The sequence below is a fragment of the Armigeres subalbatus genome, chromosome 3, assembly GCF_024139115.2.
Source record: "Armigeres subalbatus isolate Guangzhou_Male chromosome 3, GZ_Asu_2, whole genome shotgun sequence".
Taxonomy (NCBI): Eukaryota; Metazoa; Arthropoda; class Insecta; order Diptera; family Culicidae; genus Armigeres; species Armigeres subalbatus.
In genome coordinates, this window is record NC_085141.1 from 174,880,720 (window position 1) to 174,904,680 (window position 23,961).

At 45.6% G+C, this 23,961-nt stretch overlaps 1 protein-coding gene across 1 annotated transcript in view; it reads right to left on the reverse strand.

Annotated features, from left to right (window-relative positions):
• The window catches only part of LOC134219353 (serine-rich adhesin for platelets), a 115,108-nt gene extending 98,508 nt beyond the window's left edge, over nucleotides 1-16,600 (reverse strand). The window contains exon 1 of the mRNA XM_062698075.1: nucleotides 16,560-16,600. The gene's annotated coding sequence lies outside the window, so the exon portion shown is untranslated. The remainder of the gene's footprint in view (nucleotides 1-16,559) is intronic.
• Nucleotides 16,601-23,961: the final 7,361 nt, after the last annotated feature.

Genomic DNA, 23,961 nt, shown 5'->3' on the forward strand with positions numbered 1-23,961 from the left:
TAGCGAAAATAAATGGAGTGTACTACTGCAGCTGCTACGCCCCACCAAGGTGGCCGATAGAACAATTCACCGAGATGGTCGATCGGCTAACATCAGACCTAGTGGGTAGCAAGCCAGTAGTAATTGCAGGAGACTTCAATGCGTGGGCGATAGAGTGGGGAAGTCGCTTTACTAACCGGAGAGGGCAAACGCTGCTAGAGGCTTTCGCCAAGCTGGATGTCGTGCTGTGCAACGAAGGCTCCAAAAGTACCTTCCAGCGAAACGGAGTGGAATCGATAATAGACGTAACGTTCTGCAGTCCAAGTTTGGTCGGTGATATGCAGTGGATGGTCGACGACGGTTACACCCACAGTGACCATCTAGCTATCCGGTACAGGATAGGCAGCGAGGCAAGAAGAGAAAGCCGGAGAGCTACTCCCACAACCCGGTCGTGGAAGGTCGCCCACTTCGACGGTGGGACCTTCAGTGAAGCTATGGGTCTGGAAGAAAACACGGGAAGTTTAAGCGGCGACGAACTGGTTGCGGTCCTGTCTCGAGCTTGTGACGCGACCATGCCGAGGAAGGTGCGACCACGGAACTGCAGGCCACAGGTATACTGGTGGAGCGATGAAATTGCAGCCCTTCGAGCAGCCTGTCTCCGGGCTAGAAGAAAAACGCAAAGGACACGCTTGGCGGAAGTGAGGGAGGAACGCATCGAGCAATTCAAAGCAGCGAGACTGGCTCTAAACAAGGCCATCAAAGAAAGCAAGAAAGCCTGCTTCGACAGACTGTGCCAGAGCGCCAACTCGAACCCATGGGGAGACGCCTATCGGGTGGTGATGGCCAAAACAAGAGGAGCACTGGCTCCTCCCGAGCGATGTCCAACGAGGCTGAAGACTATAATCGAGGCACTATTCCCGCACCACGGCCCAACCCACTGGCCGCCAGCAGCGAGGGTAGCAAATGATGAAGCGGTGGAGAGGGTGACGGTAGAAGAGATATTGACGGTGGCAAAGTCCCTCGACCCGAGTAAAGCACCTGGTCCGGACGGGATCCCGAATATGGCATTGAAGGCAGCCAGAACGACTAACCCGAACATGTTTAGGTTGGCCATGCAGAAGTGTCTGGACGAGAGGACATTCCCGGATATATGGAAGAGACAGCGTTTGGTCCTGTTACCGAAACCTGGCAAGCCACCAGGAGACCCCTCAGCGTACAGACCAATCTGTCTTATAGACACGGTAGGGAAGCTACTGGAGAAGTTGATCCTGAACAGACTGTCGCCGTACGTCGAGGAGGTAGGAGGATTATCGAGCGAGCAATTCGGCTTTCGGAGAGGAAGGTCTACTCTGGGTGCCATTAAATCGGTGGTTGACACTGCAAAGGTCGCCATCGAATGCAAGCGGCGCGGTATACGTTACTGCGCAGTAATAACACTCGACGTGCGGAATGCATTCAACAGTGCGTGCTGGATGGAGATCGCGAACTCGTTGCTTCGGGTGGGAGTACCGGTAGGGTTGTACAAGATTCTGGGAAGTTACTTTCAGAATCGAGTATTGATCTACGAGACAGACGAAGGCATTGCTGTGGAACGTGATGTACGTTGCCGTTAAAGCTCCCACCAAGAGTCAAGTTAGTGGGATTCGCCGATGACGTAACCATGACCGTGTACGGAGAATCCGTCGAAGAGGTCGAATTGACTGCAGCCTATTCGATCAGCCTAGTGGAGGAATGGTTGCGCAGCAAGAAGCTACAGTTGGCGCATCATAAAACGGAGATGATAGTCGTTAACAATCGGAAATCGGTTCAGGAGGCGACAATTAGAGTCGGCGGCTGCGACATCACCTCCAAGAGATCTCTGAAACAATTGGGGGTGATGCTCGACGATAAGTTGAGCTTTAAAAGTCATGTCGACTACGCCTGCCAGCGCGCGTCGACGGCGATAGCGGCACTATCGAGGATGATGGCGAACAACTCTAGGGTGTGCTCCAGCAAGCGCAAGCTGCTGGCAAGCGTGGCGGTTTCAATACTACGATACGGAGGACCAGCTTGGGTGTCAGCGTTGAGCATAAACTGCAACGCGCGAAAGCTGGAGAGTACTCATAGGCTAATGTGCCTGAGAGTTATCAGCGCATATCGCACCGTATCTCGCGAAGCGGCATGTGTACTCGCGGGCATGATGCCTATCAAACTGGTGGTAGAGGAAGACGAGGAGTGCTACGCCCTCAGGGGCACCGATAACGCTCGAAGGAATATAAAGGCAGCAACGGTAGCCAAATGGCAGAGAGAGTGGGACAACTCGCCTAAGGGAAGGTGGACCCATCGCTTAGTCCCAAGTGTGTCGGCATGGATTAGCAGACCTCATGGGGAGCTAAACTTTGGCTTGACCCAGTTCTTAACAGGCCATGGATGCTTCAAGTGGTACCTACACAGGTTTGGTCACGCGGCTTCTCCCACCTGTCCGCAATGCCCAGACGTGACAGAAACGGCTGAACACATCCTGTTCACATGTCCTCGGTTCGAAACGGAGAGGAGTGCGATGTTGGGGCATGCGGAACGGACACAAACACTGATGACTTCGTCATACCAATGTGCAAGAAACCAGCCTAGTGGAGAGCGGTTGCAAGAGCGACGTCCAGGATAGCCGACATCCTGCAACGAAGTTGGCGCATAGAGCAGCAGCAGGCAGCCGTTACGGATAGCGGACCATGAGTCGTGGAAGTCGTGAATATATATGTCGATAATGGATGGGAACGACAGCGTCGCAACTGTATTCAGCTTGCGGCGAGCGCGTAGCCGCAGAACGTGGCGAAACGGCCGGGTTCGGAGGAGCTCCCGCTTTCGGGGAACTTCTCGTCGGAGTAGGTTAGATCCGCCGTCGGGGACTATCCGAGTCGTTCGCGATCGCGACCGAGGCGGGAGCTAAATGGCTCAATGAATAAGGTGAGAGCTGAATGGCTCAAGGCAAATGAAACTCGGTTATCGGAGTAGGCTAGGTCCACCGCCGGGGATCAGCTGAGTAGACCGTGGCGTGCGAATGTACCGGCTTCGGGTCGTCGGGGCACCATTGAACTGGAAGTTATCTCCACCCGGAATCTTTGGATTGACCTCGGCACTCGCCCGGTCACCCGTTGAGACGGGTCGTCGGTTACGTGGAGCTTCCGACGTCGGGGCACTACCTGTCGGAGTAGGATTGATCCACCGCCGGGGACTATCCGAGTAGTCCGCGACCAAGGTGAGAGCTGAATGGCTCATCGGTTAAGCAAGAAGCTGAAAGGCGCAGTTCATGGGAAATCGGTTAATCGGAGTAGGCTAGGTCCACCGCCGGGGACCAGTTGAGTAGATCGTGCCGCGTGAATGCACCTGCTTCGGGTCGTCGGGGCACCACTGAACCGGAAGCTATCTCCACCCGGAATCTTTGGCCTGACCTCGGCACTCGTCCGGTCACCCGTTGAAGTGAGAATGTGCGTAGGACTTGAGCGGATCTATGAACATGCATACCAGGTGAATGTGTAGTGTTGGTAATGTAACAGCCATCCACGAATGCGGGTCGTCGGTATCGGGGGAGCTTCCGCCGCCGGGGGACTCCCCGTCGGAGTAGGGTAGATCCGCCGCCGGGGGACTATCTGAGTAGCTTGCGAGCACGTTGAGAGCTAAATGGCTCTAAAAATAAAAAGGAAAGTAGATGCGTTGCTGAATGGCACAAGGAAAAAAAAAGTAAAGGGCTTAAGGGCCCACGCTTTTGTGTGCTTGCTGGCACCAATAAGGGAGCCAAAGGGCTCAGACGTATGACAAAACATCGAAGAGAGGCACTGTGAAAGGTGTTGTTTTTGGAGGAGTACTTTTAGTACTGCTTTCCCCCACAGAAGTAATACTGAAAGGTAGTCCCGGGGGGAATTGTGCATTAGAAGAGAGGGTAACTCAAGTAACCTTCTGTTGCTTGGGTGGGTTTAGTGGGTCCGGCGGTCTGGCCTTCTGCCAACCGCGCCAACCCCACTCCCTGAGTGATAATTTCAGGTGTCTGTATGCAGATTTGCCTTCATCCCTCTATAAAAAAAAACACACACACACACACACACACAGACATCACCTCGATTCGTCGAACTGAGTCGATTGGTATATAACACTATGGGTCTCCGGGCCTTCTATAAAAAGTTTGTTTTTGGAGCGATCATATAGCCTTTACCGTATACTTAGTATACGAGAAAGGCAAAAACAAACGGTTCTTCAGAGAGCCAATAATAGAGATCAATATCAATGCTTTCAATACCCTTCGGGATAGAAATTGTACTTGGGTGCCAAATCCAATATTCTAGAGATAAAATTTTATGCGTGATTTTCATAAATACCGTCAAAACTAACAGTGGATAATTTTTCCGATTTAACCGCGAAGTGGACGAAGGACTTCGCTTGACCATGCCTTTAAAGATTCATAAGATGTCCAAATCTCTCACATAATCTTATTCGGATGAAAAAACACCGATAACAGCTCAAACATTAATAAACTATCAATCGATTTTTCATCAAATGTTGGATTTTTTGGCATTGATAAAAAAAATATGTAGATAAACATTGTTTGATACTGACCGCACACAAAGCGAACGTGACTGAATGATCGTCCCATGTTACCAATTCTAAATCTTATCACCCGAAATCCCATGTCCGGGTGTTTCCTTTCTTCTACTACTAACAATGTTGTCTCAGAAAAGAACACCCTACTTCCCACCTGAACTGCAATTCTAAGCTCGCTTGCCCGGCTTATTGGCCTGTATCTAGCGAAAAGTCCCGTTAGGAAATAGACGCCAGCAGCGAGCAACAAGCGTAAAAAAGAAGAAGCCCTTCTCGAACGCGTTGATGATGATGACGCTTTGGCTGACAAATAAGCGGGATACAAGACACTAGCTGATTGGCCCACCAATTGGGAAGCAGAGAAGATTCAAAATAAGGTATAAAAGAAAAGTGCATTCGCTCGCAGAGCATTCAATCTTTTTTATACCATCACTAGAAATTCGCGGTTATTTGAAAAGATCGTTTTCTTACTTTTTGCACTCAGCCGAAGCAAACAGCCTTTTTCAAGGCTTTAAGAGTTAAAAATAATGTTCTCCTTCAGTCGCTATCGCACGGATTAGAAGGCTCTTCAGTGGAAGGGCTGAGATACAGTATACATCCCCTGCTGAGCTAACTTGTGGTGTATTTCAGGCAGTCCTTCAGTGGGAAGGTTGCCACTGTCGAGGCTTATATTTCGTGACCGGACAGATACTTCCTGATTTTTTTTATGGTTCTTGTTCGAGGTAGATTTGATTTCTGTGTCGGTTTGATGAGAAGATTTTGCCAAGGAATGGTATGCAACGCCGATTATTTATCCAAAATAGTTGATGTGAGAAATCTGAACATATTATGTATCTTAAAGGCATGGTCAAGTCAAGTCCTACGTCCACTTAGCGGTTATGTCACAGACATTACCCACTGTTCGTTTTTAGAATAAGGGTTACTCTGATCCTATGATCTGTTCTGCGATAATGTTCAGGGCTTGGGAACAGATGATATATGCTTTTTTGAAGTAACAGTACGCCGTCTGAGCGCCCAGCATTTTTTGTAAACTATTCAGTTCTAGTAGCCTGTCAGTTCTGTCAGCCTGTTGGAGAAAGGCAGCCGCGAACTCTCGGTTGTCCCTTGAGATGAACGCCATTCAGTACCGGAATGTGCTGGTATAATCGACATAATTTGGTGCGTAGCTTTGTGACGACGGGCTCCAAGGCCGTCATCAGAGTTTGAACGCATTTGAACATGATCTGCTTGAGGGAGGCCTGCTGGATCACCATTTGGAAGGTATTGAGAAAAAATAATCACACTTTCTATTCGGCGTTGCACTTAATTAAAAATAAAAAAAAAAACACCTTGATAAAGAATAAAACAAAAAAAAAACAGATTAATCCACCTAGCGGTGATGGTGCCTTTCTCGTTCGTTCAAAAGGTTTGGAAAAATCTAAAATAACACCAATATGTGGATTGGTCTTATTTTTCATATTTGTTTACACGCATAAAAAAATTCTCGCCAAACGCAATTTGTTGCAAACAAATCGGATGTGCATAAGAGCAAAAAATTGCATTTTATTTTGTAGTTTTAAAATTAGTATTTTCGCCATAACTTTTGACCCAATTGTACAATCCGGCCAAGTTTCTATAGGAAACAATGGGACAAGATTTTGCGTCGAATGCAATCTGATGCGACAGACCTGAGAAGCACACATATTGCATATCAATCACAGTAACTTATATATGACCGGATTCAGTCACAATATGGTTACTGCAACCAGATTTGTTGAACTTGTGTTGCTTGGGGAATAGATGAAGTCTAAGTGCTAAAAAAGTGAGCTAGACTTTTTTGAACTCTTTTTCACAATAAATAGTAATTTTACCATAACTTCTAAGCCCATAGTCCGATCTGGCCAATTTTCATTAAGAATCAATGAGACATTATGCGTCGAATGCAATTTAATGCGAGCAAATCGGTTGAGGAAAAGTACCTGAAAAATGAGTGACATTTTTTTAGCGATTTTTCCATAAAAAAATCGGTTGAGGATAAGTGCTCGAAAAATGAGTGACATTTTTTACGCGATTTTTTCGTATGAATTTGTATTTTGGCCATAACTTCTGATCCCATAGTCCGATCTGACCAATTTCAAATAGGACAGGATTCTGCGTCGAATGCAACTTGTTGCGAGCAAATCGGTTGAGGATAAGTGCCCGAAAAATGAGTGACATTTTTTACGCGATTTTTTCGTATGAATTTGTATTTTGGCCATAACTCTCGATCCCATAGTCCGATCTGGCCAATTTCAAATAGGAAACAATGGGACAGGATTCTGCGTCGAATGCAACTTGTTGCGAGCAAATCGGTTGAGGATAAGTGCCCGAAAAATGAGTGACATTTTTTACGCGATTTTTTCGTATAAATTTGTATTTTGACCATAACTTTCGATCCCATAGTCCGATCTGGCCAATTTCAAATAGGAAACAATGGGACAGGATTCTGCGCCGAATGCAACTTGTTGCGAGCAAATCGGTTGAGGATAAGTACCCGAAAAATGAGTGACATTTTTTGAGTAGTTTTGCGCACACACACACACACACACACATACACACACACACACACACACACACACACACACACACACACACACACACACACACACACACACACACACACACACACACACACACACACACACTATACGAGTCGCGAGCGCCTACAGAACGATCTCGTCGGAGGCAGTATGCGTTATCGCCGGGATGGTCCCTATCTGCATCAGCCTAGCGGAAGATATTGAGTGCTATCATCGGAAAGACACGAGAAATGTGAGAAAGATGGAGAGAATCCGTTCAATGGAGAGGTGGCAGCATGAATGGGACAGTACAGACAATGGGAGGTGGACCCACCGACTCATTCCAAACCTGTCAACGTGGATGAACAGGGAAGCATGGCGAAGTAAACTTCCACCTGACACAGTTCCTGTCAGGCCACGGCTGCTTCAGGAAGTATTTACATCGGTTTGGGCATGCTGCTTCGCCATTTTGCCCGCAGTGTGAGAACATCGAGGAGACGGTGGAGCACGTGATTTTGAATGCCCCAGGTTTGAGGCAGTTCGAAGGGAAATACACGGTTTAAAACCAAGAGAACGTGATAGAAAAATGTGCCGAGAGGAAAGCACGTGGAATGCAGTCAACAGGGTAGCTACACGGATTTTATCCGAGTTGCAGAAGAAATGGCGTATCGACCAAAGAGCATCGGTATCGGGAGAACTTCCTTCGTCGGGGAACTCTCCGTCGGCGTAGGCTAGATCCGCCGCCGGGGACTAGACCGAGTAGTTCGCGATGAAATACAACCAGTTACGGGTCGTCAGGGCACCAGTGAACCGGACGCCCTGCTCCCCCGGAATCGCTGGACTGACCTTGGCACTCGGCTGGTTGGCGTCGGTATCGGAAGAACCTCCTTCGCCGGGGCTCTGTTAGATTCCCCGTTGGCACGAGGCCGAGTAGATTGTGAAGAATGAGCTGCTAAAGTCGCCGAGACACCAGTCACGTCAAGGTGAAGGCTGGGTACACCGGCGATAGTATGAAGGAGTGGTGCTGAACAGCACAACAGGCCGACTTTTCCGAAGTAAAGCATATTGGTAGTACCGGAGAAGTTTAGGCATAGACACGAATAGGATGGAAAGATGGAAAATTCGAATGGTAGAATCCATGAAGTAGACAGTTATCTTGCGGTCCGAGGGAAGCAAGGTAACTAAACAAGTAAAGGAGGTTTTTTCCTCAGTCGAGGGTTTTCCTCCCACCACGTTGGAAGCAAATTTCCATAGAAGCAAGATTACCTAATTGTGGAAGGTAACTTAGCAGGCGTGATCCCCAGAGCCCAATCCCCCTAGCAGGCCGCAAGGGGAGATGGTGAATTTTTCCAAGCAGTTTTGCGAGGAAGTGCAGACGAAAGTGTCATAACTCAATAAAAAAAAAAAAAAAACACACACACACACACACACACACACACACACACACACACACACACACACACACACACACACGCTCCCCATGGCCACTGCGAGTTAGGGGGCCTGTCTAGAACGTGGTGGGGTTTGACAGTGGGCTCTGTTGAACCTCTATAAAAAGCTGCATGTGTTTGCAAGCAGGCCCTATCACAGCGCCGTGCGCCGCTCAAAGCACACAAGCCCAACAGGTGTGCCAACCGGCACATCAGGATTGATGCCAGTAAGATCCTGATTATGGTATACTGGTCACGGCAAACGACATTGGACGATTCTCGGTTTTGGATAGGATTAGGCGTATATGGGCTGACAGTCGAGCTATTCTGTTTCCTGAGTAAAAAAGAGTGACATCTTTTTGAAATGGCAAGCAGGCTAATGGTTCGTCTGCCTCCGTCCCGGTAAACAACCTGGCAGGCCTCCGGTAACGCTCAACACTTGTCACCTATACCGGTGGGTAGTAGGTTCAAATGCACCATTCCTGATTTACGCCGATCCGGCTCTGAACACGGTGTTATAAGGCACCGGAGTCAACCCTTGCATGGACCTCACTGTTACAAAGGCACCCATGGGATCACAAGAGGCGACTATCTACAACAGGAAGAGATAACGGCCCGGAGGGGGACCCTTTACATGGAAACAAATTCTACAATCAACGAAGGAGCAGGCGGTGCGAATGTTTTCGCAAAGAGTGGGAGGCTGCAGCGATCTCCAGTGATGGCGCAGGCAGCAGTAGCAAGTACCAGCAGTATGGCCAAGGCTGCTGAGAACCAGGCAGGCCAACAGGAGCTAGGATCCGGAAATAGGGTGTCCACCCCAAAATCGGAAAGTAGTGCTATTCAGGAGGATCTACAATTTGGGAGGTCCAACCTGATGGAGGTGCGGAAGCGAGTCAACGAGCTCTATGACTTCGTGAAGGACAAGCACAATGTTCACACGAAGATCAAGCTTCTAGTGACGAGCATCAAGTCCGCCGTTAAATCTGCTGAGCACGAACAGAACGCGCTCAAAAGAAGAGGGGAAGCAGCTCAAAAGCACTGAAAGATGCAGCGGAGCATACAGCTGTCGAGGCACTGCAGACACCAATGAGTCCCCAAAATACTCGCACGGAGAAGCAAAGCAGGGACTCGCCAGGAGAGCAGGAAATCCTGAAGAAGCAGCGGAACGTGCAAGATAGTGCTAGCGTACTGAAGGAAGGCGTCAAGAACGGTGATTGGCAAACCGTGGAAAGTCAGCGGGAGAAGAGAAAGAAGCAGAAGGAGTACGTGGAAAAGAAGGAGCAGAAGAAGAAAGAAAAACATCGCTCTTCTCGTGAGCGGGTCAAGGGGGACGCCTTGATAGTCGAAGTGAGCGACAAGACGACATACGCAGCGATATTACGGAAGGTGAGAGAAGACCCGGTGCTCAAGGACTTGGGTGAAAAAGTGGTGAGGACTAGGCGTACTCAGAAGGGGGAATTGCTGTTCGAGCTGAAGAAGGATCCCACGGTCAAGAGCTCGGCCTTCCGGGAGCTCATTGCCAATTCCTTAGGTAGTGAAGGAAACGTAAGGGCTTTAACGCAGGAGGCCGTGGTCGAATGCAGAGACCTGGACGAGATCACCACGATAGACGAACTGAGGGATGCACTGATCTCACAATGCATGCTGGGCGAAGTTCAGATGACCATTCGGTTGAGGAAAGCGTACGGTGGTACACAAATAGCAGCGATACGACTACCGGTAGATGCCGCCAACAAAATGGTGGAGGTGGCCAAGGTGAAGGTCGGATGGTCTATGTGTCCGTTGAGACTCACCCCTCGAATCACCAAACAGATGGAGCGATGCTTCAAATGTATGGCATTTGGACACCAGGCGCGAAACTGCAGTGGCCCAGACAGATCCGGTCTTTGTAGGAAATGTGGTGGAGAAGGACACGTTGCTAGGGACTGCACGAAGAAACCAAGATGCCTGCTCTGCAAACCGGAGGATGGAAACGACCACATGACGGGTGGCTTTCAATGCCCTGCCTACAAGAAGGCGATGGCGGGCCGAGATTAATGGAGATCATCCAGTTGAATCTCAACCATTGCGACACCGCACAGCAGCTGTTGTGGCAGTCGACAACAGAAGCAATGTGCGACGTGGCAATTATTGCTGAGCCGTACCGGATTCCTTCTGACAACGGCAACTGGGTGGCGGATGCTACGGGGATTGCGGCTATCCAAGTGATGGGCAGATTTCCTATCCAAGAGGTGGTAGACAGTTCAAGCGAGGGTTTCGTAATCGCCAAAATTAACGGGATCTTTGTCTGTAGCTGTTACGCACCCCCAAGGTGGACTTTGGAGCAGTATAACCGGATGCTGGACTCACTCACGGAAAAGCTGATCGGCCGAAATCCAGTGATCATCGGAGGCGATTTCAATGCTTGGGCAGTGGATTGGGGAAGCAGACTGACTAACGCCAGAGGTTACAGTTTGCTGGAGGCGCTGGCTAAGCTGGAAGTAAGATTGTGCAACGAAGGTACCGTTAGTACATTCCACAGAGATGGCAGGGAGTCCATCATCGATGTCACGTTCTGCAGTCCGTCGATGGCGAGGAACATGAACTGGAGAGTTTGTGAAGAATATACCCATAGCGATCACCAGGCGATCCGATATAGTGTTGGAACGCGAACGCCGACGGTACGACGGGAGACAAGGTCTAGTTGGCGAAGATGGAAGACGAAGGACTTCGATAAGGATCTTTTTATCGAAGCACTTCGAGTGAACAGCGACGCTACAAACCTTGACGCAGACCAACTGACGGAAAAGCTAGCGAGGGCTTGCGATGCGACGATGCCGAGGAAATTTGAGCCAACGAATAGCCGACGGCCAAGTTACTGGTGGAACGAAAATCTTGCTAACCTTCGCGCTGCCTGTCTCAGAGCTAGGAGACACGTTCAGAGGGCACGGTCTGAAATGGTCAGAGAGGAGCGAAAGATAGTTTTCCGTGAAGCTAGAGCGGCATTCAAACGGGCGATCCAAATCAGCAAGTCTAACTGCTTCAAGGAGTTGTGCCAGGAAGCTGACGCTGATCCTTGGGGTAACGCTTATCGAGTTGTGACAAAGAAGATCAGGGGTCCAGCGACGCCAGCCGAAATGTGTCCAGACAAGCTGAAGATCATCGTGGACGGTCTTTTCCCGCAGCATGGTTCTACGACGTGGCCGCGTACGCCGTACGAAGATGAAGACCGAGTAACCGCTGCAGGTATGCAAGTCACCAATGACGAGCTATTATCAGTGGCGAAAGGTTTGAAGTTGCAAAAGCTCCGGGTCCGGATGGAATTCCAAATGTGGCTCTAAAATCCGCGATTTTGGCGTTCCCGGATCTGTTCAGGATGGTGCTGCAGAAGTGTTTAGTAGACGGTAATTTTCCGGACACGTGGAAGATCCAGAAACTGGTGCTGCTGCCGAAACCAGGAAAACCGCCGGGGAACCCAGCATCGTATAGGCCCATATGTCTGCTGGATACACTGGGGAAGCTTCTGGAAAGGGTTATCCTTAATAGGCTTACACAGTTCACGGAGGGTGAGACTGGCTTATCGGAAAACAGTTCGGATTCCGCAAAGGCAGATCGACTGTGGATGCAATCAGGACAGTCATTGAAGATGCAGAGAGGGCGTCCAAGAAGAAGAGGAGCGGCAATCGGTTCTGCGCGGTAGTGACGATTGACGTCAAAAACGCGTTCAATAGTGCCAGCTGGGAGGCCATCGCCGCAGCGCTGCATGGAATGCGAATCCCCGACTTCCTGTGTAAGATCCTTAGGAGCTACTTCCTGAACCGGATTCTGGTTTACGACACGAACTCGGGGCAGAAGTCGATCAGGGTTACGGCGGGCGTTCCACAAGGGTCCATACTAGGCCCGACGTTATGGAATGTGATGTACAACGGGGTGCTGATGCTGAAGTTGCCCAAAGGTGTAAAGATTTACGGATTCGCGGATGATGTCGTCCTAACGGTAACCGGTGAGTCATTGGAGGAGGTGGAAATGCTGGTGGCGGAAGCGACCGACGCAGTAGAAACCTGGATGAATGGAGTCAAGCTGCAGCTGGCTCATCACAAAACGGAAGTGATGCTGGTCAGCAACTGCAAAGTAATCCAGCGGATGCAGATTACCATTGGAGGGCACGACATCCCGTCGGTGCGGACTCTGAGACATCTAGGTGTGATGATTGATGACCGGTTGAACTTCAACACCCACGTGGACTATTCCTGTGAAAAGGCGGCTCAAATGATCAGTGCGTTAGCAAGGATCATGCCGAACGTCGGCGGTCCGAAAGGCAGCAGTAGGCGTCTTCTTGCGTCAGTATCATCCTCGATACTAAGGTACGGAGTTCCAGCCTGGGAGCTGCGCTCAAGACGAAACGTAACCGGAGGAAGCTGAATAGCGTGTTTCGTCTAATGGCCATTCGAGTCGCGAGTGCGTACCGAACTATTTCGTCGGAGGCAGTTTGCGTTATCGCAGGGATGATTCCAGTCTGCATAACCCTAGCAGAGGACATCGAGTGCTACCAACGGAGGGATACCAGAAATGTGAGGAAGGCGGTGAGACTGGACTCTATGGTGAAGTGGCAGCAGGAGTGGGACAATGCGGATAATGGAAGGTGGACCCATCGGCTCATCCCCAATGTGTCGACGTGGGTGAACAGGGAGCATGGTGAGGTGAACTTTACCTCACACAGTTCCTGTCCGGACACGGTTGTTTCCGCCAATATTTGCACCGGTGTGGCCATGCGTCATCGCCATTCTGCCCGGCGTGTATTGACGTAGAGGAGACTCCAGAGCACGTGATATTCGACTGCCCGAGGTTTGCGGAGGCACGTAGGAGAATGCCTGCCATAAGGGCGGACAACATCGCAGAGCGAATGTGTCGCGATGAAGGTACGTGGCATGCGGTAACCAGAGTCGTGACACAAATAATGTCAGAGCTGCAGCGTCGATGGAGAAGGGACCAGCAAGTAAGCGTCGGTTTGGAGCAAAATCCAGCACAGTGAGCAGTGTTGGGTCTCGAGTCGTCGGGGCGCCAGCGAACCGGAAGTCTTCTGCCAACCGGAATCGTCGGACCGACCTCGGCACTCGAACCGTCAACCTGCTGAAGAAAGAAGAAAGAAGAAGGAAGTGCTTCGGGTATGTAGGGCACCGCCAGTGCGGACGTTATCCACCACCGGAACTGTCGGACCACCTCTGCAACCCGAAGACGAAGTCGGCGCAATGCGCGAAAGCGTCCCCTGCGATAGCCGCCGGTAGTCAGTGCAGAAGTTTCCTTCACTGGAACTGGTGGACCACACCCTCGACGCCGGGGGAGTCAGGAGGATTCGAGTGAGGAAGTTTGCGGCACAACCGCCGAGGGATCGAGACGTAGCAGTGGATCTCAGCAAGCCAGTCGGCGAACTAGCCTAAGCTAGGGGCCGGAGTTTTAGAAGAAGTGCATGAGCACAGCCCCCCCCGAAGTAGTCGCAGCATCCAGTGGTCCCGGGGGGATCGAGGCAAGGAGGACAAGGGACCCGGTTTATCCGGGAGGCACATTTTTAGCAGGTCGGGAGGAGCCCATCCCTGTTCGCCATCGAGCATAGTGTGGATGCTCGAGGTGTCTGTCGCGCAGATTTTTGATGGCCTTTAACCCTTGCAAAAAAAAAAAAAAACACACACACACACACACACACACACACACACACACACACACACACACACAGACACAGACATCACAGGGGTCCTCGTCAAGGCTGGGGCAGGCGTAGGCACCGCGTCGGCAAGTCCCTCTGTGTGCTGGCGAATAGGCCCTATCGCAGAAAGGTCAATTTGGGGTGCACGCGGCATCATCATTCTTGATACCAGTCGTGCAGAGGGAAGCAGGCGCGAAGTCGACCCTGCCCACCTTCCGAGGACATAGGGCGTGGTAAGGCCACCTGGAAAGCCGGCAATGCGCTGGCACGATACCATGGTGTTCTTCTAAAAAAGCGAGTCACGATGTTCGATGCTGCAAGGACACGCAGCTAACTTCGAGGGTGCGTTGTGCACTGGCCCCTCTTTGAAGCATTACTTTCTGGTTGTACCGCAGGGACTATGGGCTTGGCGGCAATGGAAACGGTTTAGCTGGTGGGGGATGCAGTCCTGCCTCCCTCATTGGAGGTGGCCCCTAACCCAGCACTTCCTGGTCAACCCAGGATGTCTGTTGAGCAGATTCCCCCTCCATTGTTTAGGAAGAAAACAAAAACACACACACAGACATCACCTCAATTCGTTGAACTGAGTCGATTGGTATATAACACTATGGGTCTCCGGGCCTTCTATAAAAAGTTTGTTTTTGGAGCGATCATATAGCCTTTACCGTATACTTAGTATACGAGAAAGGCAAAAAGCACTTTCTATTCACGAAAAGGAAGACAATTTGGTTATACAAACGAAAAATTAAAACATTTATCCAATATCCGATACGGATTCGATCGCGGCGGAAAAATTTGTTTTGCGAAACTGAACTGCCTGGCGACGGCGGATTGCCAGCACACAAACTTTACACTTTTCGAAATAAACTTTTCTCTTCCCAGCTGCTTCGTCGACACTCAACTGCATTCCAAAATCCCCGACGAAGAACTTGACAGATATGAAAAAAAAAGTTTGCGTTACGCAGATTTCGGAATTTTTGACATATTTTCATGATTCTGAGTCATGTTTTCATGACTCTGAGTCATGTTTTTAAGACTCAGCATCGTTTTTCATGACTCACCGTCATGATTTCATGACTCAATGTCATGAAAACATGGCCCCGAGACATGATATTTTATTTATGAAAATGTGAATAGCATTTCGATAACGCCTCTGGCAATCACTAGCTTAGTTCAAGTAAAAATGCTGTAAGTTTTGGTCATGATATCATGAATTTTAGTCATGATATCAAGAAGTAACAAGTTTTATGAAATTATGACTCTTTAGTCATGGATATGGCAACGGTTTTTTACCAGTGCAAGGTCGTATCGTAACAGTCGTCATCTTGCGGCGAGTGCGTAGCCGCGGTGCGTTGCGTCACGGGCCGTTGCATGGGAGCACCCGCTGTCGGGAAACTTCTCGTCGAAGTAGGATAGATCCGCCATCGGGGACTATCCGAGCCGTTCGCGATCGTGATCGATGTGGGAGTCAAGCGGCTCAACGACTACATTGGGAGCTGAATGGCTCCTGGGGTTTGAAAATCCATTATCGGAGTAGTCTGCCGCTAACCGCAAGTCGAACACATCTGTATATGGAGCTCCATATACAGATGTGTTCGACTTGCGGTTAGCGGCAGTAGTCTAGTTGAGTAGATAAAAATAAATAAATAAATTTATTTAGATATGTATTTATTTATTATGGTATACATCAACAGGCTTGTTACTGCCTCAATGATATTTAATTTGAACGCGAAACAAGTAATTCAAAAACACAAACAAATCTCTCATAGTCAAGTTATAAAAATAAAAATATAAAAAAGATATCACAAGTTATGGGCGTTAAAAACAGAAGGGAAGTTTTGGAGATAAAACAAATATGTATTATAATTTGAGAATTGATGATTGACGCTTTTTTTATAGGCTATTTTTTTAAGCAATTGATGAAATTGTGACAACCGCTAGAACTATCAAAAGTACTGATCAATTGACCTGATATTGTTTATCCAGTAGAGTTTGCTGGACTTTTGACTTCTATCACCCAAGACTTTTATCATCCGATTTATTTTACACATTTAATATAATAAAGAGAATTAATATAATAATAAAGCAGTGATTTTCTCAATTTGTCTGAAAGAATGGATCGAATTTTACGATAATAACCATATTTCGGCAAATAACTTTTCAACATATTTCAAGCACAGAGCGTTCACCAGCATAACAATCGTAATCACGTTTGAACGGTATGAGTGCAAATAAATTATGAATAAAGGGAAGCGAACCTCATTTGGTTGGAGCCTTTCCCCAATCTGCTTATGGATTTGAAATCTTACGATGACACGCGCCAAGTTTAGCCTCTGCTGGTGCTGCTGTTGCTGTTGCTAGTACCTCTGATAACACGGGGCCCTCCTTACCATGCCATGTGGCTGCCGAAGTGTGGGTGAGCGAGTTGTTCAACGAATTGTGACGCAGGCGCTATCCGGCGAAAACATTCAACTTTTGACGACGTTTTTCCGCTTGCTCCTTACTGGTTTTTCAAATGCAAAACATAAATCAACCTTTCGTTTCAGCCTTCAGAATCCCGCACTCCGACATTCCGAGGAAACCGTTACACTGCGCGATATCAACGGTGAAAATTGAACATGAATGAAGGAAGGATTTTCCTATTCCTGTGCACCGGCTGCGGTTTAACACGTCGGATCAACACTCACTGTCTGACTAACCGCAGTCGCAGGTTGTCGTCATGCGAATGGGTGGAAATGACTCGGAAAACAAATAACAAAAATATTGTGTGGGAGTAAAATTACGTTCGATTTACGTCATTGCAAGTGGGTGTTCTATTTATTATATCTAGCTAGTGATTGGCTATTTTGCAGACTACCCACAAGAGGCAAGAACGGCAACGAACGAGCAAATCAGCAAGCTTGCGGTGGATACAAGCTCTGGTATATGAGCTTTCAGTGGGTGGTTTCGGGTGTTCATTAGTTCTCGTAGTGGGTGTCAGATGTCATGTCAGAAAACATGCGTGGGAAATTATTACAATTATTACTTTAAATTATGTTGAATAAATATCACGTGTCTCATATTGTCTCGTCTCTGACTTTCTTTGTGATTTATCCAACGACATCCTGGCATTGTAAAGAGCTGTAATGGTGTCTATGACAACATCACAGCCGACAGTTTTGAAAAGTAAGCAACAAGTAGGTAGCAAAGTTCCTTTTTGCCTTTCTCGTACAACAAAGTAAAGTTGGACCAGAAGGCTATAATTTCACTCCAAAAGCCAAATTTTGATAGAAGGCTCGGAGACCCATAGTGTTATATACCAATCGACTCAGCTCGAAAAACTGAGCACATGTCTGACTGTGTGTGTGTGTGTGTGTAGCCCCGGGAATTTTTTATTGTTAAACACGTTTCATATAGAAGGACTTGACCGATTCGAGTGCAACTAGTTTCATTCGATGGAGAAACTTTCCTAGTTGGACACTAATTACTCCATCGATTTGAATAATATTTCTATTTTTCTTTTAACAAATACGCTGTTTACATGCACACTTTAAGTCATTAATCAATTTAGCCATGACGCAATCCATTACTCTCATAATAATTGCTTAAAAATTACTCAATTGTTGAGTAATTTATAAGCAGCGTGATAGAGTTGCATCAAATATTTTAACCGCCAAGATGTAGGCAATTAGCACAGCATTTCCAACATTAATTCGAATCCAACATATCGAATCGAGAAAGGCATAATCACCACTTGGGGATAAATTTGGGTTTTTAAGGTTTGCTTCCCTCTCCCGGGAAGAGCCAGTCTAGAGCTGCAAGTCTCGTTAATGAAGATATACATAAATAAAAAATGGTTTACTGGCGGGTCATTTTAATGTCATTTTATTGTAATTTTATTGTTTGTCAGTTTTTATGTAATTAAGACGTCCATATCTTTATGTGCGCTCAACATCTTCTGAAGCAGCTTCTTCGACGCACATGGAACTTGTCCAAATTTTGAGATATAGGGTATCTGTTCCATTATTAATAACATGCTCCTATATCAATAACATTCGCAAAACAGGCAATTTAGGCTCAATTTGTGTCGTGTTTTGTTGTTATCTGGCATGCTCACTGCTGAAAAAAATCACAAAAATGAAAAATAAAACAATTGGCGCTCCGATTCTTTGTTTTCGAATGATATTGATTTGGGTACATGGTATGAATTCAAGGAGCAGTTCCCCTAGCTAGATATGAATACCGCTTATTTGAAGAAATTGACATTTTTCAAAAGACTGTCATACATTTTAGGTCAATTAAAATTGATTGTCTGACTGAAATCTGTTATTAGAATTTTTGGTCAATCAATACCAGAAGCGGTCTAAGCACATCTGGTCTAATGACTTGTCATCAGATTTGCGGGTAATAATTGTTTTCAATTTGGTTTTTCTTGAATTTAAGTTCTGTGAATTTAACCTAAATAGTAGTTTGTGCAACTAGTTGCAAAAAGATGATTTTTTCTGCACGAGTTGTACGTTTATCCAACTTGTCGAGGTGGATAAATAGTACGAGTGCTGAAAAAATCGAGTTTTACAACGAGTTGCACATGCTATTTTTTGCAATGGCAAAAAATGGACTTTGATATGATAAATTTGTACCAAAAAGGTAGGGTATCCAATCATGGTTTGAACCAATTGGCAGGCATTAGATGAGCCGTCAAAACAAAGTTCATTAATTACATTATAGAGACATGTTACAACTGCGAACTATAGTTTATATGGAATCCTATTTCATTATCTTTCTAAAAACATCCTGGTTTTACATATTTATGCTTAGTTTCATTGGAAAAACTCAATAATTACATAACTTTGATTCATACCATGGTTTGAACTACACCGTTCATGGTTTGAACTAAATTCGTACCATAGTTTGAACTACTGGCAGCAGCTCCTAAATATAATAAAAAAGCAAATTTGTTTAACTATTCATCTTTTCGCATACGATTAGTAACTCGACACGTGTGTAAATTGTCGAAAATATCGATTTTTTTATATTGGAAATGTAAACAAAATGCTGCAGCAAGGCGCATGCAGCGCTCCTAGCGGACTGCAGTAGAACATTACTGCATTTACAAGTTCAAACTACGATACATTTTAGTTCAAACCATGATCAATTTTTACCTTGTATCAATGTTATTATTTTAACTATTTAAAACTGTTGGTCAATCGTACGATGATGTTAATCGATAACAGATAAAAATGGCTTTCTTTTGATATATTGATCTCACTCCTGTGTCATGAAATGCGTTCACGAGCTTTTTGAATATGTGCCACTGGTGGGGGGAATTTAGCGCAAATACAGGCCGTTTTTAAATCGCTCCATTTTACTACTTAAATAATATTTACGAAAGTTTAAATTAACTTCTTCTTTTTTTGGAAAAGATGTTTAATTTGGATACACATAGCTAAGTTTGCCATTTTAAGGAGTTTGTTTTTATGAGAAATTGCGAAAAAAGATTCGGCTGCCGGTGGGACTTGAACCCACACTATTCCATTAAGTACACGGACGTATTACCAATTATACACCAGCTGCCCTTGCGGGAAGTTGTTCCATAACCGGATAATAACGATTGGATATCAGCAGGGTGTGAAATGTTGCCAAAGCAGATTCGATAGATACGGGGAATTGACGATATCCCATCGTAAATAGCTGGTTATGAAACAACTTCTCGCAAGGGCAGCTGTTGTATAATTGGTAATACGTCCGTGTACTTAATGGAATAGTGTGGGTTCAAGTCCCACCGGCAGCCGAATCTTTTTCTGCAATATCTTATAAAAACACTTTAAAATGGCAAACTTAACTATGTGTATCAAAATTAAAAATCTTTTCTAAAAAAAAGGAAAAAATCTGACTTCCCTCACAAGTCATCAATCAGGAAAAAGTTAGATTAACTTTATCATTTCTGGTATACCTAAATATGCATGTTATTCATACTCTTTTAGGTTCACTTCATGCCAATGAGATGGTAATTTTGATTGATTTGATAATGGTTCAAACCATGATACGCTTTTCACTAGTTCAAACCATGATTGAATACCCTACAGTCTAATGTTGTCATGTTGCAGCAGAGAACAATCACATTTCATGTTATTGTACCACATTGCATAGCTCAATATACCATGAAGCGATAGATGAATTTGACTTTGGAGAGTCATGTCCATCAAACTATTTAAATCATTGCACGACGCAGAGATGGCTCCACCCCTGTACCCCGAATGCCAGTACTCCGAATGCCAGTACCCCGAATTCCGTTACCCCGAAGGCCACTACCCCGAAAGGAACAGTACCCCGAATGGGACACTACCTCGAAATCCATTACCCCAAATACATTTCGAATCTGTAGTTTTCCATAATTTGTTTTAACACCCACAGATACTGATGAATCGTGACATGGCAACCTTTGTAAATAATTTATTTCGAATAAAAGTATATATAATACTTAGATTTACTTAGAGAAACGCTGTTCTTTTAACCATCGTTTTTGTTAAAAAAAATATTTTGAGCTTTTTAGTGGAATGTCTTCACTTGTCATAAGACGATTTTGTATTTTCCCATTTAAATCCACCACTTGATTGTACCTTGACAAATATACGTATTTCGACCTCAACAGTATGGTCGTCTTCAGTGTCTAGTACTTGACTAGACTTAGCAAGTCGAGTCAAGTACGAGACACTGAAGACGACCTCACTGTTGAGGTCGAAATACGTATCTGTCAAGGTACAATCAAGTGGTGGAATTAAATGGGATAATACAAACTCGTTTTATGACAAGCAACGTTTTTGATTTTTCATCTGGTTAACTTAAACTATCATTTTACGCCATTATTACCTGGGAAAGTGCTATCCTACGAAATGGAGTAAGTGAGGAGATAACGCCTTCTTTTAATTAACATAAGATGTACAGTGGAAATAATGGACGCATTTGCCCTGTATAAGGCAAACATAGGAGATAATGCCTTCTTTAGATGAGCGCGTAATAAATAAAAATAAAAGCAGGAAATAGAGAGAATGCCTGCTTAAAATGAACGTGTTTGCCCGGTTTAAGGTGAACAGAGTAGGTGATGCCTTCTTTAAATGAATGCATTTGCCCGGCTTAAGGCGAACATAGTTGATATTGTCTTCTTTTGATGAGCGCATATGCCTGATTTAAGGCAAACATAGGAAATGGAGCCTTCTTTAAATGATTGCGTTTGCTCGGTTTAAGGCGAACAGAGATGAGAATCTTTTGTTTAGATGAATGAATTTTCCCGATATGAGGCGAACATATTTGATAATGCTTTCTTTAATTGAACGCATTTGCCTGGTTAAAGGCAAACATAGGAGATTACTTTCTTTAGATAAAAGCATTTGCCCGATATAAGGCGAACAGATTTTATAATGCCTTCTTTTAATGAACGCACTTGCCAGGTATAAGGCGAACTAGGTTGATAACGCCTTTTTTAAATGAACGCTTTTGCCCGGTATAAGGCTAAAATATTTCAGCAGGAGGTTCTTCGGAAATTACATAAGGAATTGTTCCAAATTTCTACGAGAAAATATTCGGAATATCCACGGAATGTTCCTGTTTAGTTTCTGTTATTTTTTTTTTTAAATTCACACGGAAAATTCTTCATAATTGTAGAAGAGTGCGGCTAGGAGAATGGGTATTTTAACGTTGGCTTGCTCAATCAAGAATAGTTAAGAAGACTAGTTTAGCATAGGGGCTCTCCTTAGCCGTGCGGTAAGACGCGCGGCTACAAAGCAAGACCATGCTGAGGGTGGCTGGGTTCGATTCCCGGTGGCGGTCTAGACAATTTTCGAATTGGAAATTGTCTCGACTTCCCTGGGCAAAAAAGTATCATCGTGTTAGCCTCATAGTATACGAATGCAAAAATGGTGACATGGCTTTGAAACCTCGCAATTAATAACTGTGGAAGTGCTTAATAAACACTAAGCGGCGAGGCGGCTCTGTCACAGTGTGGGAGTGTAATGTCAATAAGAATTCTTAAGAAGAAGAAGTTTAGCATGACCATCGTTAAAACAGAAAATTCTTCAGAATATCCGAGAGACTCTATGGACTTCTCAAGGGCAATTCTTTGAAATTTTCACGAGAAATTTTCTGGTATTTCATCAGAAAATTATTTAGAATTTCCGCGGAAAGTTGTAGTTTTTAATATTTTTTTTTGTATTTTAACCGAAAATTGCTCTGAGTTAAGGAATTTCTTTGGTTGTCTAAGAGAAATTATTGGTATAGTAGGCGTTCGATAACATTGACATGCAATGCTTTTTAACTGCAATTCGATAGTTGCAAAAGTTTTGCAGTTATCGGACCGCTGCACTTCAAAACTATGTCAAAGTCGATGATAGCTGCATTGCGCTGCACAATCAAGTGCACTTCTATTGCATCTGACGTCGACTGACAACCGTTTGATGGCTAGAATGCGTTGCGATCGGCATTTGCTATCTAAAACGTTAACATGTTGCAGTTATCTAACGACTAGTGTATTGTCCATAAGAACTTCTTGGGAAATTCCATTGGCTGAAACCAAAATACGGCCGAACTGGTAGTTTGACCGTAAAAGTCGTTCTCCCTAACAGGTCGTTTGGCCGAAATGGTCATTTGGCCGAATAGGTCATCAGCCCGAAATGTCGTTTCGCCGTTTGGCTCAACGGGTCATATGGCAAAATGTCAATGTTTAGTAATATTGGTAATATGGTAAAAAATGTGCACCTGTTTGGCCGAAATGGCCTTATTGTCAAAAGATCATTGAACGAAGTTCCGTAACCTCTCTGCTTTGTAAGTCGATTTTAACCAAAGTTAAAAGTTAAGCCGAATTTAATGTATATCCGAAATTGTTATTATGTCGACAACTATTTGTCCGCAAGTATAATTTGGCCTAAAGCGACATATTTAGCCGAAAGGGACATTCGATCGAAGTGGTAATTTATCATAGTTCATTTGACTGAAAATGCCGTTTGGTAGAAATGGTCATTTGGCGAGAAGAGTCATTTGGCCCGAAAATGTCCTTTCTACAAAACAACCCTTTCGGCCAAACGGCATTTTCTGCCAAATGACCTATTCGACTAAACGACTTCTTAGCAAAATGATCAATTCAGCCGAACGGTCCTTTTCGCAGAAAATGCCATTTGGCCGAAATGGGTGTTTTGCAGAAAACAAAATTTGGGCCAAATAGCTCTTTCAGCCAAATGACCATTCTTACCAAATTCCTTTTTTGGCCCAATAATCTATTCGGTTCGATTGCCGGTGCCGGTCTCGACAATTTTCAGTTTGGAAATTGTCTCGACTTCCCTGGGCATAAAAGTACCTTTCGGCTATATGTTGCTTTCGGCCAAACTACATTTTCGGTCAAACCATTTTCAACCTGATAACAGTTTCAGATAACGTTCAGTTCGGCTCGGCTAAATGGGATTTGGCTAGATGACTTTTTGCTTAAAGGCCAGTATCTACCTAAACGATCCTTTCGGCCAGACGACTTGTTAGGGTTAGTCTTGAAATCAATAAACAGATGATGTGTCTGCAAGTTGTACTCCTGGAATTTATCAAGGATTTGTCTCAGGGTAAACATTTGATACGTCGTTGATCGGCCCTCACGAAAACCTGCTTGGTATTCGCCGACGAAGGACTCTTCAAGCGGTCTCAATCTGTTGAACAGAATACGAGACATAATATTGTACGCCGAATTAAGGAGGATTATTCCTCGCTAATTGGCGCACTTTAGTCTGTGCCCTTTCTTAAAGAGAGGGCA